Source organism: Giraffa tippelskirchi, chromosome X (assembly GCF_054371585.1).
Source record: "Giraffa tippelskirchi isolate mGirTip1 chromosome X, T2T-mGirTip1v1.2.pri, whole genome shotgun sequence".
In the NCBI taxonomy this organism is placed as follows: domain Eukaryota; kingdom Metazoa; phylum Chordata; class Mammalia; order Artiodactyla; family Giraffidae; genus Giraffa; species Giraffa tippelskirchi.
The window spans coordinates 101,675,768-101,692,456 of NC_137289.1; the positions used below are offsets into that span (position 1 = coordinate 101,675,768).

Here is a 16,689-nt window from a genome sequence, read left to right on the forward strand (position 1 = left end):
ATGTGAACCTGAAACTAAATAGAGCTCATTTATAAATTAAGCTCATATTATCCAAAAACAAAGACACACACTGAGACACAGATAAATTTAGACAGACAGAGATCTCATAGTTTTCCGCTTGAAATTTAAAGTGTCTCTTTGCCCCTTCTTTTTCTTCCTTGGTTTGAGTTCTACCAATTTGTTCATGGCTGGAGTCCCAGATAGAGTGGGCTGTGTATTCCAAGGACATGATAAGAGTTAACCTCAGGCTTTTTTTCCCCAGGCCTGTTTTGGTTTCTCAGGCAGAATTAGAGCTCCCAAAAAGTATTTTAACAAGCTAAATTTTTCTTAATTGCATGTGCAAGAAGAACCGGTTTTGCAATTTGAAAAAAGATTTTATTTTAACCAGTTTTCTCTGCAGTCTAAAGAATATCATGGCCATTCAGTGTCAAAAATGTCATCTCTCTTTTTTGTAGTCATAGTTTCATAGCTAAAAATTAAACCAGGAAATGTTCTAATTGGCTCTGATGACAGGGGTAGCCAGACTGTTCAGATGTTGTCCCAGCAGGGATTGTCTCTCTGGGGAGCTGAGGTCTTCTCTTGAAGTAAAGAAAGCCTGTCCTTTAACCTCTATTTTCTCCCAGGCTCTTACGCAGTATCGCCTCACCTGTTTTATAGCCTGATCTTCCATAAGCACTCCATCTTGAATTCTCCCCCAATTTCCACTGCCTCGCAATTGATCTAAAGAGGTGGGGATCTGCCTGGCTTGGTTATGGGCCACCAAAATCAAATGGGAACCCTCAGCTAGTCCCTGCACTATTCCCAAGTTAAAAGGAGAATTTACTCCATAGTTCTCAACAGCTTGCTTAAGTTCCTTTAGTATTTTGAAGGGAATCTCGTAAGGCGAGTGCAGAGAAAAAGAGAGCAAGCCGGGCAGTCAGGCAAGAAAAGGGAAATTTATTAGAGGGAACAGAGGGGATGACTGGCCCTTAAGGAGAGCCAGCATCCTCCCTTTCTGGGGTATCTTTCTTATACCCCACCAATGAAAAGTTCTCTGAAGGGATGGTTCGTTTTTAGCCTGTAGTTGAGTCCTGTGGTCACATAGCCGGAGGTCTGGAATCTAGTGGTCTTGCAGCTTTGAGAAGATAGGCGCTAGTAAGAAGACAGAATGTTATTTGGGCAATTTGGTCAGTCTCAAGGATCACTGTGATTTTATTCTTTGTTTGCAAGGTCAACATAATGAGTCGTCTTAACAATGAGACCCCATGTGAGCCCTATCATTCCAACCTTTTTGATTTAGGATAAGGGCTGAAGGTCAATCTTCTGTAACTGCTTCCCGTGGGACAAGGGCACTGTGGGGGTAAGAAGAAAAGTCTGGAACGTGGGTCGAGGGGATTTGTGTGGGGTCGAAGATTTTGATAATCTGAGTGAGTTAGAGGTAGCTCGTGGATAGTTCGGTTGGTGAAGGCTTGTAAGGGTCCCGAAGAAATTTTGAAAAAAGACGCATGAAACATGGGCCAAAAGTTAGAATGAGGGTACGTAGAACGAGAGGGCCTGGAAAAGATAGGACCCAGGGCATCCAATTCCAATTGCTTAACCAGTTTTCCCATGAATTACTGAGGTGTTGACGTAGTCTCGAGGCCCTGTTTGTCAGATTTCTTGCTGCTTCCTTTACAACGCCCGATTTATTGGTGTAGAAGCAGCAGGCTTCCTCCAAAAATAGGGATAGGCCTCCTTTTTCTGCTGTGAGGAGGTCTAATCCTCTTCTGTTTTGGAGGACCACGGCTGCCAGGGAATCTAGCTGGTTTTGGATAGTGATAAGGCTGTTAGCTATTTCTTCTAGGCTGCCAGTGAGGTCTTTAGAAAGGCTTTGATGGTAATTTAAAGAGGTTGTGAGTCCTGCAGTCCCTGTCCCAATCCCAGCCACTATTCCTAAACTGATTAACAGAGGAATGAATTGAATTGCCTGTCTGGGTCGGTTATGAGTTAGTGGGATAGGAAGGGTCTGATCGTTAGGAGCAGTACAAATATCTGAGGCCAGATACCTGGGGGCAGACATATCTGGGGCCAGGTATGGGGGAATAGTTCCTAGTTGAGGGTAAGAATTGCTCATAGAGTTTTGTCTGGAAAAACAGAAAGGAGCCTGTTGTAGACGAACGTCAGAGGTGGTGCGTCCTCCTATAGCTGGTCTTTTATGAGTAGAAGTGAGATCTGTAAGGAGGGAGGTCAGTATCTTGTCGGGATTGTGAATTTGATTAACTGAATATAAATAATGCATGATAAAAAGAGAGATTCTCCTCTATATGTGTGATAAAGAGAAGTGTTTATGTGAGTCCATTTATCTGTGGAAATGGGGAGTGCCGATCCTCCAGGCGAGGGGATGGATAAGCAAATCCAACAATCACTGGCCAAGGTCAGGTTTGAGGTATTGAGTAAATGATGGGTCAAATTTAGAGTTCCGAATAGGTAGGCGAGTTTGGGGGCAGGATGAGTTATAGGCAGGATATTAATGTGAAGTTTGGACTGTAAAAGAAGAGGGAGTAAGAGTAAAATCACGATGTGACGTCTCATGTCTAAGGGGAGAAAATGATAAAAATAAGAATCCAGATGTAGAAATCAGTCTGGGTTGGTGTGAACTCTATGAAATCTCCCTGGAGTCAAAGATTGGTTATAAAGTCAAGGAGTGAAGGGAGATCAATAACAGTGTTGTTTCCAGGAAAGGTAAGGGCTTGTGTTACTGTGTGAAGGAAAGTAGATAATGAATTCATCTAGATGATCACAGTAAGAGGAGGGCCACGCCCCCCAAAACAAGAACTATGGAGAAGTAGGTAAAACAGAGGGAAAGCTTTTGAATGATAGTCCACTCAGGGGGAGACACAGAGTAAAGTCCTATTGTGAATAGGGTAAGTAGGGGAAATCCCAGTCCAATTAGTAACCAATACATCTGTTTTTGTTTTACTTATCAATATTTGTTTTTGGCTGTTCTGTTTCTTCAGGAATTCAATCCAGTCGAAGCCTGGAGGGTCCCAGAACAGTGCTGGTGTAGCGAGGAGCGTCTGAGTGGGGAATGTTTCTTGGCAGAGATGAAGAGTCTCCTCAGGCCCGCTTTAATCTAGAGACATGAAACCAAGAGGAATGACCTGCTAGTTTAGCATCTGTTGTTATGGTTAGAATGACCTCAAACGGACCAGTCCACTGAGGCTGGAGATCCTTATGGTGTAAGGTTTTAAGCAGGACTCGATCCCCAGGTTATGAGTGTTAAGTCAGCTGAATTCGTTTGATGAGGCTTCGGGAGAGAGAGCGATCTGTATGTTCTCTCATGAGGTGTCTAATAAGGTTAAGGGTGGGAAGATAATCTCCCAGCAAGGGGCTGGCAGTAGGGAACTGACCCAAGAGCAAAGGGCGTCCATACGTGAGTTCAAAGGTGAAAGTGAAGTGAAGTCGCTCAGTCGCGTCCGACTCTTTGCGACCCCGTGGACTGTAGCCTACTAGGCTCCTCCGTCCGTGGGATTTTCGAGGCAAGAATGCTGGAGTGGGTTGCCATTTCCTTCTCCAGGGGATCTTCCCGGCCCAGGGATCGAACCCAGGTCTCCTGCATCGTAGGCAGACGCTTTACCGTCTGAGCCACCGGGGAAATGTTCAAAAGGACTGAGGAAAGACGGGGCCCCTGGAGTAGCCCTAATGTGAGCCAAAGCCATGGGAAGGAGTTCGGTCCACGGCCTTTGCAGTTCTAGAGAGAGTTTGGTTAGGTGTGTTTTGAGAATACAGTTTGCCTTTTCTACTTTTCCCAAGGATTGGGGTCTGTATGGAATATGTAGTTTCCAGGTTATGCCAAGGGATGGGCTACCTGTTAAGTGATTTGGGAGATAAAAGCTGGCCCATTGTCCATTATCGGATTGGAGAGAGAGTGGGAGGGCAAAGCGAGGGATGATTTCTCCTGTGAGAAACTGTGTTACCTCTGAGGCAATTTCTGATCTCATAGGGAAAGCCTCAATCCACCCTGAAAAAGTGTCTACTAGAGTGAGCATGAGTTTTATTTTTCGTGTTGGAGGCATGTGAGTGAAGTCAATTTGCCAGTACTCTCATGGGATATGTCCTCGAGCCTGACGTGTTGGGAATGAGGGGATAGGCTTTAGGGCTCCCTGCGGTGAGACTGAGGAGCAGATAATGCAAGAGTGAGTGGTTTGTTGTAGGAGGGAAAGAAGGTTAGGATAGGTGATATGAGGTCTTAAGAGATGATAAAGAGGTTTAGTGCCTACGTGTAGGGCTTAATGAATGTCTGTAAGAATCTGTGTGGCCTGAGATTGGGGAAGGACATGGTGGCCCTGTTTTTGTAACCAGTCTCCTTGTGGTTGTGCTCCCTCTTGTAGCAATCGTGTTTTTTCTTTGGGGAGGTAAAGCGGCTTTATGTTGGGGATTACTATAAGTTGTTGAGCTGGTGATCAGAGCGAGGCTTGTTTTGCTTCTGTCTGCGGCATCATTGCCCCGTGAAATGGGGTCTGAGGCCACCTGGTGACCTCGGCAATGTATGATGTCTACTTCAATTGGCATGTTAGCCGCTTTTAAAAGTTGGAGTATAAGTGGGGCATTAGTTATGGGAGAGCCTTTAGTAGATAGGAGCCCTCGTTCCTTCCAAATGGCAGCATGTGAGTGGACGATGTGAAAAGTATATTTAGAATCAGTGTATATGTTTGCTCTCTTGTTAGCTGCGAGGGTAAGGGCTCTAGTTAGTGCAATAAGGTCTGCCTTTTGGGAAGAGGTTCCCGAGGGGCGAGGTTGGGATTCAATAATTTCAGTGTCAGAGACAATTGCATATCCAGCTACGTTTTTTCCTTCTGATGTCATGGAGGAGCCGCCATCAATATACCAAGTAAAGTCAGGATTATTTAAAGGGGTTGAGGAAATGTGGGAGAAATGGGGCATCAGGTCTTCTAATGCCTCTTTGCAAGTATGGATGGGGGGCTCAGAAGAATTAGGGATAAGGGTGGCAGGGTTGAGAGTAGGACAGCATTCAAAGAAGAACTCGGGAGATTTGAGAAGGGTGACATGAATTAGTTGGATGCGTGAAGGAGATAGAAGGGTCATGGATTTGTGAGAAAGTAAGTCCTTAAAGTCGTGTGGTGAACAAATGACAGTGGGTGCTCCAAAAGTAAGTTTTTTACTTTCCTAAGCGAGGAGTACAGCTGCTGCCAGAGCACGTAGGCAGGCTGGCAACCCTTAAATTGTGGTGTCTAATTGCTTTGATGGATAAGCGACAGGGGTGAAGGAGGGGCCCTGATTTTGTCCCAAAACTCCTAGGGCAATTTTGTGTCTCTCAGTGATGTAGAGTACAAAGGGGCGAGAAAGGTCAGGAAGTGTTAGAGCTGGGGCTGAGAGAATGGCTTGCTTAAGGGTGTTAAAGGCTGAACAGATATTTGATTTTAGCTCTAGGGGTTCTGAAAGATCTCCTGGGGTGGCTTGATATAGGGGTTGCACCAAGAGAGCAAAATTAGGAATCCAGAGGCATGGATATCCAGCTAACCCCAAGAAGGACAGGATCTCTGTTTTTGATGTAGGGTGTGGTCGGGTGGGTATAAAGGACTTTCTCCCAGTAGTAATATACCCTTTTGTTGGTGTTAAAAGGACTCTGAGATAGGTGACTCTAGGAAGAGAGAGCTGAACTTTGGTGGGAGATACTTGTTAGCCTCGATCAGCTAGAAAATTGAGTTGTTTAGCGTGCTGTTGAGAGTGTGTAAGCGAAGGACTACACAAAGAAGGAGATCATCCACATATTGGAGGACAGTACTCAGAGTAAGGTCAAGAGAGGTTAGGTCTGATGCTAGAGCTTGGCCAGAGACATGAGGGCTATCACGAAAGCCTTGTGGGAGGACTGTCCATGTCAGCTCTTGGGAGTGATGGTTGTCTGGATCAGTCCAGGTAAAGGCAAAGGGGTCTTGAGAGTCTGGGTGTAAAGGATAGCAAAGAAGGCGTTTTTGAGGTCTGGAACAGTGAAGTGGGTAGTGGAAGAGGGAATGAGAGAGAGAAGAGTATAGGGATTTGGAACTACTGGGTGTATGGGGATAACAGCCGCATCGATAAGTCTCAGGTCCTGGACCAGGCGATAGGAGCCATTTGGGTTTTTGACAGGTAGGATAGGGGTGTTATAGGAGAGTGAGTTGGGCACAAGAGGCCCTGACATAGGAGTTTAGTGACGATAGGCTTTAACCCTTGTTGATGTTTTTGGGAGATGGGGTATTGTGGTTGACTGGGAAATTTAGAGGGGTCTTTGAGATGGATATGAATTGGAGCATGGTGAGAGGCAACAAATGGGTTCTCTGTATCCCAAACTATGGGGTTTATGGATGAGGAGGGCAATGGGGTGGGGGAAGAGGAGGTGGGGTTGAGGAGCAGTAGCCAGGCTAGATCAGAGGGTGGGCTTGGGATAGTAATAGAGGCTTTGAATTTTGAGAGAAGGTCTCTCCCAAGGATAGGAGTGGGGCATTTGGGGAGTATGAGAAAAGAATGGGAGAATGGGGTATTTTGAAGTGTGCAAGGCAGAGGCTCGGTTATTCGTGGTGTAGATATTAAACCGTCAACCCCCATAACAGAGACCCGAGAGACCTTGGTTTTTCCAGAGTAGGCAGGAATAGCAGAGTAAGTAGCCCCCGTGTACATGAGAAAGGAGATCGGCTTACCTGCCACTGTAAGAGTTACCCCAGTCTCCGTAGAGGTGATGAGAGTGGGGGCCTGGGGCCCCACCTTCAGTCTTCAGCGGCAGGTCCAAGGAGGCTGGGCAGAGCTGGGTCAGAGGACTCCTGCTCAGGACCAGGAGGGGATGTCCGTCCGGATCCCTAGAGGGGGATTTGGGCAGTCGACCTTCCAATGTCCCTTTATGCCACAGGTGGAACATGGACCTGGAGGGGGCCTTGACTTTAAGCATGAGCGGGCCCAGTGGCCTTCTTTGCTGCATTTGAAGCAGGGCCCAGGAGGCTTCCTTTCTTTGTTGGTTGATGGAGGCTTGGAGCCAGGTAAGGCAGTGGCTAAAAGGTGGTATTTGGCCTGATCTCGTTGGGCCTTCTCTAGCTTTGCCTCTTCTTCCCGATTATTGAAAATCTTAAAGGCTATGTGTAAAAGGTCTCATTGAGGGGTTTGAGGGTCTTCTTCTGCCTTTTTTGGTTTCTTTCAGATATCTGGGGATGACTGGGAGATAAAATTGGTGTTAAAGACAATGGTGCCCTCTGCTGAAGCGGGGTCTAATTTTGTCTAATTTTGTAGGGCTTCCGTTAACCTGGCTAGAAATTGTGCCGGGTTTTCGTCTAGTCTTTGAGTTATTTCCCAGAGCTCATCGAAGTTGACAGCTTTATGCCCTGCCTTTTGAAGGCAAGCAACCATATGATTATGGGCTGCTTGTCCAGGTCTCTCTGCCTGATAATCCCAGCTGGGATCACGTGGGGGGACAGCCATTGCCCCTAGGGGCTTAGTGTTCTCTGTCCTGTGTATCTCATCAGCATGCATCTGAGAGGCTTGCCATACTCGAGTGGAGGAAAGTATGATGTAAATATCATGCCAGGTTAAGTCATAAGACTGGGTAAGGTGCTTGAATTCTTTTAGATAATTATCAGGGTCTGAGGAGAAGGAGCCAAGATGCTTTTCAGCCTGAGACAGATCGGTGAGGGAGAATGGGACATGAACCCGAATAATGCCTTCTGCTCCAGCTACTGCCCATAAAGGGAGGAGTGGAGCAGGGAAAGGAGCAGGGTCCTGCGGTGAAGTTTCCTGTTTTAAAGTTGTTGGGGACTGGGTACGGGGAGGGGATCTAGGGAGGCCGGGGTAAAGCCTTGGGACCCTCGGGGTAGAGGGTGGGTCTGAGGTCTCAGATCTTGCCTCTGGCACAGGCAGGGGAGAGGGGTTGGGAGCTGCGCGGTGGCAGTGGCCTGCACTTGAGAAGCGGGGGGGGGGGGGGGGGGGGGGGACGTAAGGTGGAGGTTGTGGAACTGGATCTGGAGCGGCTGCAATGGGATTGGGAGCGATAGGGGGTGGGCTGTGCTCGGAAGGGTCAAAGGAAGAAGAAGAAAAGTCTGAGCAGGGATCAGGAGACATTGTATTAGGAGGATGTGGCCCAGAGGGGGCTAAGAGTATTTGAGAAGTAGAACAGGATTCACAGAGGGAGGGTCGAGAGCGAAGAGCGAAGAAAGCCTGAACATAAGGGATTTCTAACCACTTGCCCTTTAGGCAGCAGAAGTTACTGCGGTCCCGTAGAGTATTATAATTGAGAGTTCCGTTTTCTGGCCATCATGACCTATTATCAAGTCTGTATTGTGGCCAGACAGTGTTAGAATAGTAAATAAGTCTTTTTGGCCTTATCTCCCCTTGGAAGCTCAAGTCTTTTAGGTTTCAGAGAAGGCATCCTAGAGGAGTAGATTTTGAGGGCTGGGATTGAGAATTTCCCATTGCGGCCGAATAGGGAGGTTAGATAAGGGCGAGAGACAGTGAGGAGAAAGGTCCGAGAGAAAAGGCATCCCCGGTCTCAGGTCTTTCTCAGAGAGTAATAATAGTCTGCTTTGAAATGGGGGTCCCCTATTTCAAAGTCAGACGGGGCACAAGGCCGAGGGCCCGAGGGCTGTGGGGACGTGGGGATCTTCCTGCCTAGCGCTAGGACTTGGAAACTAGGAGAGAGAGAGAGAGAAAGAGAGAGAGAGAGAGAGAGAGGATCCGAGGGAATGGGATTTCACTCACCCTTGTAACCAATGGATAAAATGTGGGCCAGTGTGTGGATGTCAGTCCAGCAAGGCAAGTGGAGAGTCCCGTCCCGGAGCTCGCCTCAGTTTCTCAGCAAGATCCAAGGGAGGGGACCACTGGAGGTGGGCTCGTGAGAGGAGCCCACCCAGTTGCGGTGGATCTTCCCTCCCAGGTTTCAGCACCAGAATGTAAGGGGAGTGCAGAGAAAAAGAGAGCAAGCCGGGCAGTCAGGCAAGAAAAGGGAAATTTACTAGAGGGGAAAAGAGAGGGTGACTGGCCCTTGAGGAGAACCAGCGTCCTCCCTTTCTGACGGGGTCTTTCTTATACCCCGCCAATGAAAAATTCTCTGAAGGGATGGTTAATTTTTAGCCTGTAGTTGAGTCCTGTGGTCACATAGCCGGAGGTCTGAAATCTGGTGGTCTCACAGCTTTGAGAAGATAGGGTGCCAGTGAGAAAACAGAATGTCATTTGGGCAATTTGGTCAGTCTCAAGGATCACTGTGATTTTATTCTTTGTCTGCGAGGTCAACATAATGAGCCATCTTAACAGTGAGACCCCATGTAGGCCCTAGCAAATCTGTTTGTGTACAGCCTCATACACCCCATTAGGATTATTAGGATCTGCCCCAGGAGCTATCTGTTCATGTATTGTCACTGGAAATGTCATAGTCATAGCCTCCAAGTCACCCTCCTGTCCAGCCCGCCAAATACCTTTCTGGAGGGGTGACAGAACTGATGTCTCTCATAAGGAAGGAAAAGCTTGAGCCCCTCCAGTGGTTAAGACAGGAGGGAGAGGAAGAGGAGGCAGAGGAAATTCGTCTTTCCTAAACAAAGACGCACTTTAAGAGCCTCCTGCATTTTTTTGCTCTACCCCCTCGGGCTCTGCATAGTCAGGTCCTCCCTTTGATGGGGTTTCACATTCATCTTCACTCCCTTCTGAGTTTCCCGGGTCTAAAACGGATTTTATCAGTGCCCAAGTTGACCAGATAGATACAGGCAAAGAAGTTTCTCTAATTCACTATCTACCTTCTCCCATGTTCCTAAATCTCAAGTACCAAGAGAAGGGAACCATGAGCAACGTTTCTCAACGGTTTGTAAAAGCTCCAATAGGTGGCCCTCACTTATATTTGTTCCCCTCGCTTTTAAAAGCTGCCTTAAGAGGCATATATATGGCCGGTATTGTTCCGAGCTTTCTGAATCTCCCATGCTTAACCCCGGTTTCAGTGCCTGAGAGAGTGTTACTTACCGCAAAGGGGGATTTTCAGAGGCCTCACTCCACTCTACCTCAGGACCCTGTGCCAATATTTCAACTTCAGCTTCGCTCTCTCAGCGGTCCTTCACTTTCAAGCCCACTTTGGGCACCACTTGCTGAGACCAGCACAGCAGGTAGGGATCGAAAGTGGTTAACACACAGTTTGGGAAAAAGGAACTAGAGACAGAATTAAAGTTTTAAAAATGGGACCAGGGGACTCAAGATTTCTTGGATCAAGAGCCCTGTTCCTTGGAGCCACATCACTTTTATTTAGTGTCTCAGCACACAGAAAGTATCTGTTGTGCTACGATAAAATCAGCCTCCTGTGTCCCTGGTCACGTCTCCCATTTTACTGATTACTTTGAGCTATCTTTGTTATTTTCTTGTACAAGGGATATCACCCAGCTGCAGGTCAGAGACCCGCAGACACTTTGGGAAAACATCTTGGTGTGTGAACAAGCAGCGTTCTGAACTTGCGCTGACCTGGCGTTCCAAGGTCCACACTGTGCTTTTCCTTAGCTTAGCAGGGCGTGAGGATCCCAGCTAATCAACCCGATGTACTTTTGTTTCGATTATGCTGTATTGCTATATTTTGCTTTTATTCTTTTCCCATGGTGTTTTTCTCACGGCTTAGCCAGAGAAACAGGCGGCTGATTATTAACCCCTGCAGAAAGACAAGCTTTTTTCCCCTCCTTGGTGGGAATGTGACCAGCTTCCTAGTACACTCTCTTATCTATTCTTATATTTAGCAATGATAAGAATAATAATATCTGCTCAGCTCCCCCTCACCCCACACTTTACAGAGCAGTTGCACACGCTGCACCTCATTTACTGTACCTCATTTTGTTGAGTAGGTGTTATCTTTGTTACACCCATATTACAGTGGATGCAGTTGATGATGTTGAGACTCAAAGAAATGAAAGGCTTTGTGCACAGTTACACAGCTCAGTGAAAGTGAGGAAGCCAATCCTTCTGATTCCAAACCCCATTCTTCTCCCGTGGGTGGAAGTAGTACAAGCAGCCCCAACCCATAAGGATTGAGAAATTGGATGATCATAAACTGGAGTGCACAGGGCAAAGTGTGTGTGTGTGTGTGTGTGTGTGTGTGTGTGTGTGTATGTGTATGTGTTTTCACCGGAAGAGAGTGTTTATCAAGGGATGAAAGACAATTGCCTTAGTGCAATTAGTGATGTTTCTGTAGCCCTGTGGGTTGCTACCCACAGCCAAGCAATTAGCACCAAATCTGATGGCCTGCTGGTTGACTCTCATGTCCTCCACCACAATGTCTGACCCACCTGAGGCTTACTCTCGCTGTCCCGAGATCTCAGTGGCAGCAAGGTGCACACTCTTAATCACGTGGGACAGGAAAACATAGCCATTTCCTACCTATATCCTTATTAAGAGATGAACACCCTCTACAGAGCTGGGGTGGGGTTGGGCATAGATACGGAGAAGGAGCTCAGCCGGCAAAGCCAGTCCAGACTTCACTTCTCTGCCTTAAGAGAGAAACGACAGCACAGCAGCTGGCTTTGCATCCACCATTTGGTGTCCAAAAGCCACAAACATGACTTTTGGCTGGTGATTCGTCTTTACAGTACACAATGGTGGTACAGTGGAACGGGAAAGTTACCTGGCGTGGTAAAAACGATGCATCCCACCAGTTCTCCCATGGCTTTCTCATCTCCACTTTGGTGCCAACTGCACTTGTGGAACTGTGTCCAGCCCGCACGTGGCAGCACAGAAGCTGATGTGGATAGACTGTGGGCTACATTGACGAAAACTCTAGCACAGAGGTCTAATTGGGGTCCTGCCCAAGGTACAGCTTCTTCCACTCTCCTGGCATGTCCACTTCCGGCAATTCTCTTAAAACTGATAATTCAGAGGCATTTTTTTTTTCTGCCTCAGAATTAGAAGAGAAGGTTCTGATTGGAAGCCTGGCTGAAGAGTTTTTGGCATCATGGTTTTCCTGGTGCTTGGGACCTGGTGCTAGCGTCTGGCCCGCATGGCCTCACTCCCAGCTGCTGGAGTTCTGTACCTTGCCCTGTGAGATTCTTCCGAGAGATGGCAGTGGGCTTTGAGGGTATCAGCCACGTGGTGAGGAGAAGGAGGAGCCATTTCTCCTCTACAGGCAGTATGAGCTAGATGACCAGGGCCCTGTTTTGAGGCCCTCTGCTGTTGATGATCTTCAGAAGTTTTCACACAATGTATTTCTTAGCTATATGAAGCACAAGCTGGGGTCAAGATTGCCAGGAGAACTGTCAATAACCTCAGATAGGCAGATGACATCACCCTTATGGCAGAAAGCGAAGAGGAACTAAAGAGCTGCTTGACAAAAGTGAAAGAAGAGACTGAAAAAGCTGCCTTAAAACTCAACGTTCAAAAAACTAAGATCATGGCATCCAGTCCCATCACTTCATGGCAAATGGATGGGGAAACAATGGAAACAGTGACAGACTTTATTATTTGGGGCTCCAAAATCACTGCAGATGGTGACTGCAGCCATGAAATTAAAAGACACTTGCTCCTTGGAAGAAAAGCCATGACCAACCTAGACAGCATATTTAAAAGCAGAGACATTGCTTTGCTGACAAAGGTCCGTCTCGTCAAAGCTATGGTTTTTCCAGTAGACATGTATGTATGCAAGAGTTGGACCATAAAGAAAGCTTAGCACCGCAAAACTGATGATTTTGAACCGTGATGTTGGAGAAGACTCTTGAGAGACCCTTGGACTGCAAGGAGATCAAACCAGTCAGTCATAAAGAAAATCAACCCTGAATATCCATTGGAAGGACTGACGGCAAAGCTGAAGCTCCAATCCTTTGGCCACCTGATGCAAAGGGCCAACTCATTAGAAAAGACCCTGATGCTGGGAACGATTGAAGGCAGGAGGAGAAGGGGATGACAGAGGATGAGATGGTTGGATAGCATCAAGACTTGATGGACATGAGTTTGAGCAAGCTCTGGGCGTGGTGATGGACAGGGAAGCCTGGCGTGCTGCAGTCCACGAGAATCTAACACATAGATTCTCATAGATTCTCAGGCTACTGTAACAAGTTACCGCAAACAGTTGGTGAGAACATCAGGAATATGCTTATCCTCACATTTCTGGAGGCTAGAAGCCTGAAGCAAGGTATTGGCAGGGCCAAGCTCCCTCTGAAGGCTCCAGGGCAGGGTCCTTCCTTGCCTCTTTCTACCCTCTGGTAGTTGCAGCAATCCTTGGTGTTCCTTGGCTAGTGGACATTTCACAGATGAGAATATAGTGTATAGAATTTGTAGCGACAGTTCTATAAATGTTTGAAAGTGGAAATCACAATAAAATATCTGGCCATAAGTGGAAAAAAATAAGACAAAATACTATATATATAGTCTTCCTACGGTCACTAAGCTTGTTGAAAAAACATTGACATTTTCAATGGTTTTGCTTCTTTACTGCCAACTATAGAAAAAAAGTAAAGGCTAAATAATGAGGACACCTTGTCCATTTATGGACCACCAGTTACGGGTGAGGCACCAACGTAGGATCTGGGGATCCACCCCGTCTTGTCAAAGCTAGGGTTTTCCAGTAGTCATATATGGATGTGAGAGTTGGACCATAAGGAAAGCTGAGTGCCAAAGAATTGATGCTTTTGAACTGTGGTGTTGGAGAAGACTCTTGAGAGTCCCTTGGACTGCAAGGAGATCAAACCAGTCAATCGTAAAGGAAATCAACCCTGAATATTCATTGGAAAGACTGATGCTGAAGCTGAAGCTCCAATACTTTGGCCACCGGATGTGAAGATCTGACTCATCGGAAAAGACCCTGATGCCGGGAAAGATGGAAGGCAGGAGGAGAAGGGGATGACAGAGGATGAGATGGCTGGATGGCATCACCGACTCGATGGACATGAGTTTGAGCAAGCTCTGGGAGTTGGTGATGGACAGGGAAGCCTGGCATGCTGCAGTCCACGGGGTCACAAAAAGTTGGACACGACTGACCGACTGAACTAACTGATTTCTTTCTTAGTTATAGATCCCAAGCCTCATACCAAAGGTCAGCATGCCTCAGTCCATGACTGAGGTTTTCTCAGGGACTCAGTCTGATTTTATGGAGCTAGAGGGAGGAAGGGGGGGTGCGGGTGATCCCTTGGGGGTTCTGAGGAAAACTTCACTGTGTTGGGAGCTCGGGGTCACGGGGTAAGATTGGCCAGCCTTCCCTCATCACTCTTCTTTTTCTTCCCAGACAACTATCTTTTGCATTGCCTGATGATCTCCCATTCCCTGATCTGACATATGGGTTGTTTGTACTCCTTCAGCACTCCTTGCACAGCGCACTCTGTCTTCTTTTAGGGGGCGGAATTCTTGAGATGAATATTTGAAGAGAACAGCAGATATACCTGCTTTCTGCTCACAGCTACGTTCCTAGAGGGTCATGCCAGAGGGAAGGGCAGCCTCACAGCAGGGAGAGGAAGGAAGCAGGGAAAAGGGAACAGAAGGAGCTGAGAAACAGGCTACCATGTCTCTGGCCTTTGAAGCTATCCAGGCTGGGTATCAGGAACTGGATTCTTCTGTGCCCCAGCGCTCCAGAGAGGGTGTAAGTGCCACCTCCTCATGGTAATGGATGCTCAGGGCCTGGAAAAGTGTCTCCCACCCTCAGCTTTCCCACCTTAACATTTTTGTGGGTGATGATGATGATAATGATGATGATGATGATGATGTGTGTGTGTGTGTGTAAGACAGAGAGCGAGAGGATGTTTGTGTGCATAAATGTGTTTGTAGCGTGAAAGAACATATGCCTGTGTGTGTGACTGAAGATCAGATGGTTGGATGGCATCATCGACTCAAAGGACGTGAGTTCGAGCAAACTCCGGGAGATAGTGAAGGACTTGGAAGTGCTGAAGCCCATGGGGTTGCAAAGTGTCGGACACGACTGAGCGACTGAAACAGCAACAGTGTGTGTGCTTGTGCGTGTTTGAGAGATAAAAAGAGAGACACACACAGAGAGAAAGACACACACACACACTCGCGTGCATGCTAAGTCACTTCAGTTGTGTCTGACTCTGTGGGACCTTATAGACTGTAGCCTGCCAGACTCCTCTGTCCATGGGGATTCTCCAGGCAAGAATACTGGAGTGGGTTGCCATGCCCTCCTCCAGGGGATCTTCCCCACCCACACAGAAACTGAAAGCCTGTTAGATCATTAGCTTCACATCTGTGTACTCTAGGCCTGGGGAGACTGAAGAACCAGACTTAGAAATGCATCTTTAACCTTTCTTCTTTGTCAAAGTTTGGGTACTTTTGGTATATATAACTTGCTTCTGCTTCGTGTGTGTGTGTGTGTGCGCATGCGCGCGTGCGCCCACATATGTGTGTGTTTGTCTTACTGAGTATACTTTCTTTTGGTAATGTGTGTTAGTTGCTAGGTATCTGCACATGTGTACATTTCTGGGTGTCATATCCCCCTGCCCAGAGATTTTCTCTCTCCCTGTGTGGATATATACATGCGAGGGAGGGAGATTGGGACTACAAGTTGCCTATGTATTTTTAGATAAACTTGTGGGCATTGAAGTGTATGCAGTTTGCTTCTGGACTGTACATATGGTGATTGGGCCATGTGTACCAGTGTGTACACCTGGGTGTGTGTTTGCCTGCCTGAGAATGTAAGCACACTCTCAGACGTGATGATTTGGTTGACGTCCCATCTAGGAGAGTGTGGACACATGTGAGGCCGCTGGCTGTGGGTATGGGGGTATGTGTGTGCACTTTTCAGGCGTGGTTGATGTCCTTATCTATGACTTGGGAGGCAAGGTGGAGTTGTCACCTGCTGAAAGGAAGAAATATTTACTTGATCAATTTTGGGGCTCAGAACATGCCTGTCAGAACCTGGTCAACGAGCAGAGGATGTGACCTGGGGCTGCTGAAACAGAAAGAGATAGCCGAAAGGTCGGGAGGGCCAGAGGAACATATAGAAATAGGAGTAGTCAGAGAGGCTACCAGTACTAGGAGCACAGAGCAATCGTGTCAGGAGCAAACTTGAGGGTACTAGAACAGCCCATGGTATGCTGGCTTCTGTGAGCTGCCTTGGGGAATGAGGTGAGAGGGACAGCCCAGGTGAAATATCATTCATGGGCAGTAGACAACAGGAAGATGTTCTGAAGCCAAGGTACAGAGGAGCATGGTGGGAGAGTGGGCCCTAACAGAGAGCAGAGAAGGAAACAGTTTCTGAGGAAAAGGAGAACGCCCCACCCCCATCCCCCTCCCCGCCTACCTCCAAAAGGCTGGGCTCTTCTGCCACCTTCCACTCACCTCAACCTGAGGGTCAAACCTTCATGGACTAGCCTAAGCCAAGCCCTGGAGTCTGTGTGACTGAGAGGTTCACCAGCCAATGGTGATATGTGTATCAACTTTGATGATCAGCCTTGGGACAAAGAGCAGTTCTATCTATCTAATGTTTGTACGGTCTTATTTTACTTATTGTTTTGTCTTTCCTTTTGCTCCTTAGTACAAGGCAAGGCAAAAGGAGGCAAATAATAACTCTGTCCCATATGACCTGAGAAGCGAGGTGATTCCTCCACAACAAGGGTGGGGAGACCAGAGTTCAGAAATGGCCAGCTCCTCTGAACTGCCCTGGGTGCACAGTGAGGGGCAGCTGTGATCAATGTCCTCCCCCGAACTAGGCAGCTCTTCTTCAGTAATGCTGAATATGTATATTCATGAGAATACAAGTCGTGTGTGTGTGTGTGCATGCGCACGTGCACGCGTGTG

General features: G+C 47.4%; 1 long non-coding RNA gene and 1 other non-coding gene across 2 annotated transcripts; both read right to left on the minus strand.

The window, feature by feature from the left end:
* Positions 1-915: 915 nt before the first annotated feature.
* LOC145536349 (uncharacterized) lies at positions 916-10,199 on the minus strand. The gene is made up of 3 exons (XR_014075786.1): positions 9,943-10,199; positions 6,654-6,809; positions 916-3,091 (listed from the first exon to the last, which is right to left on the minus strand). It is a non-coding gene; the product is annotated as an uncharacterized LOC145536349 (long non-coding RNA).
* On the minus strand, positions 3,541-3,613 carry TRNAR-ACG (transfer RNA arginine (anticodon ACG)). Its single transcript has one exon. It is a non-coding gene; the product is annotated as a tRNA-Arg (tRNA).
* Positions 10,200-16,689: the final 6,490 nt, after the last annotated feature.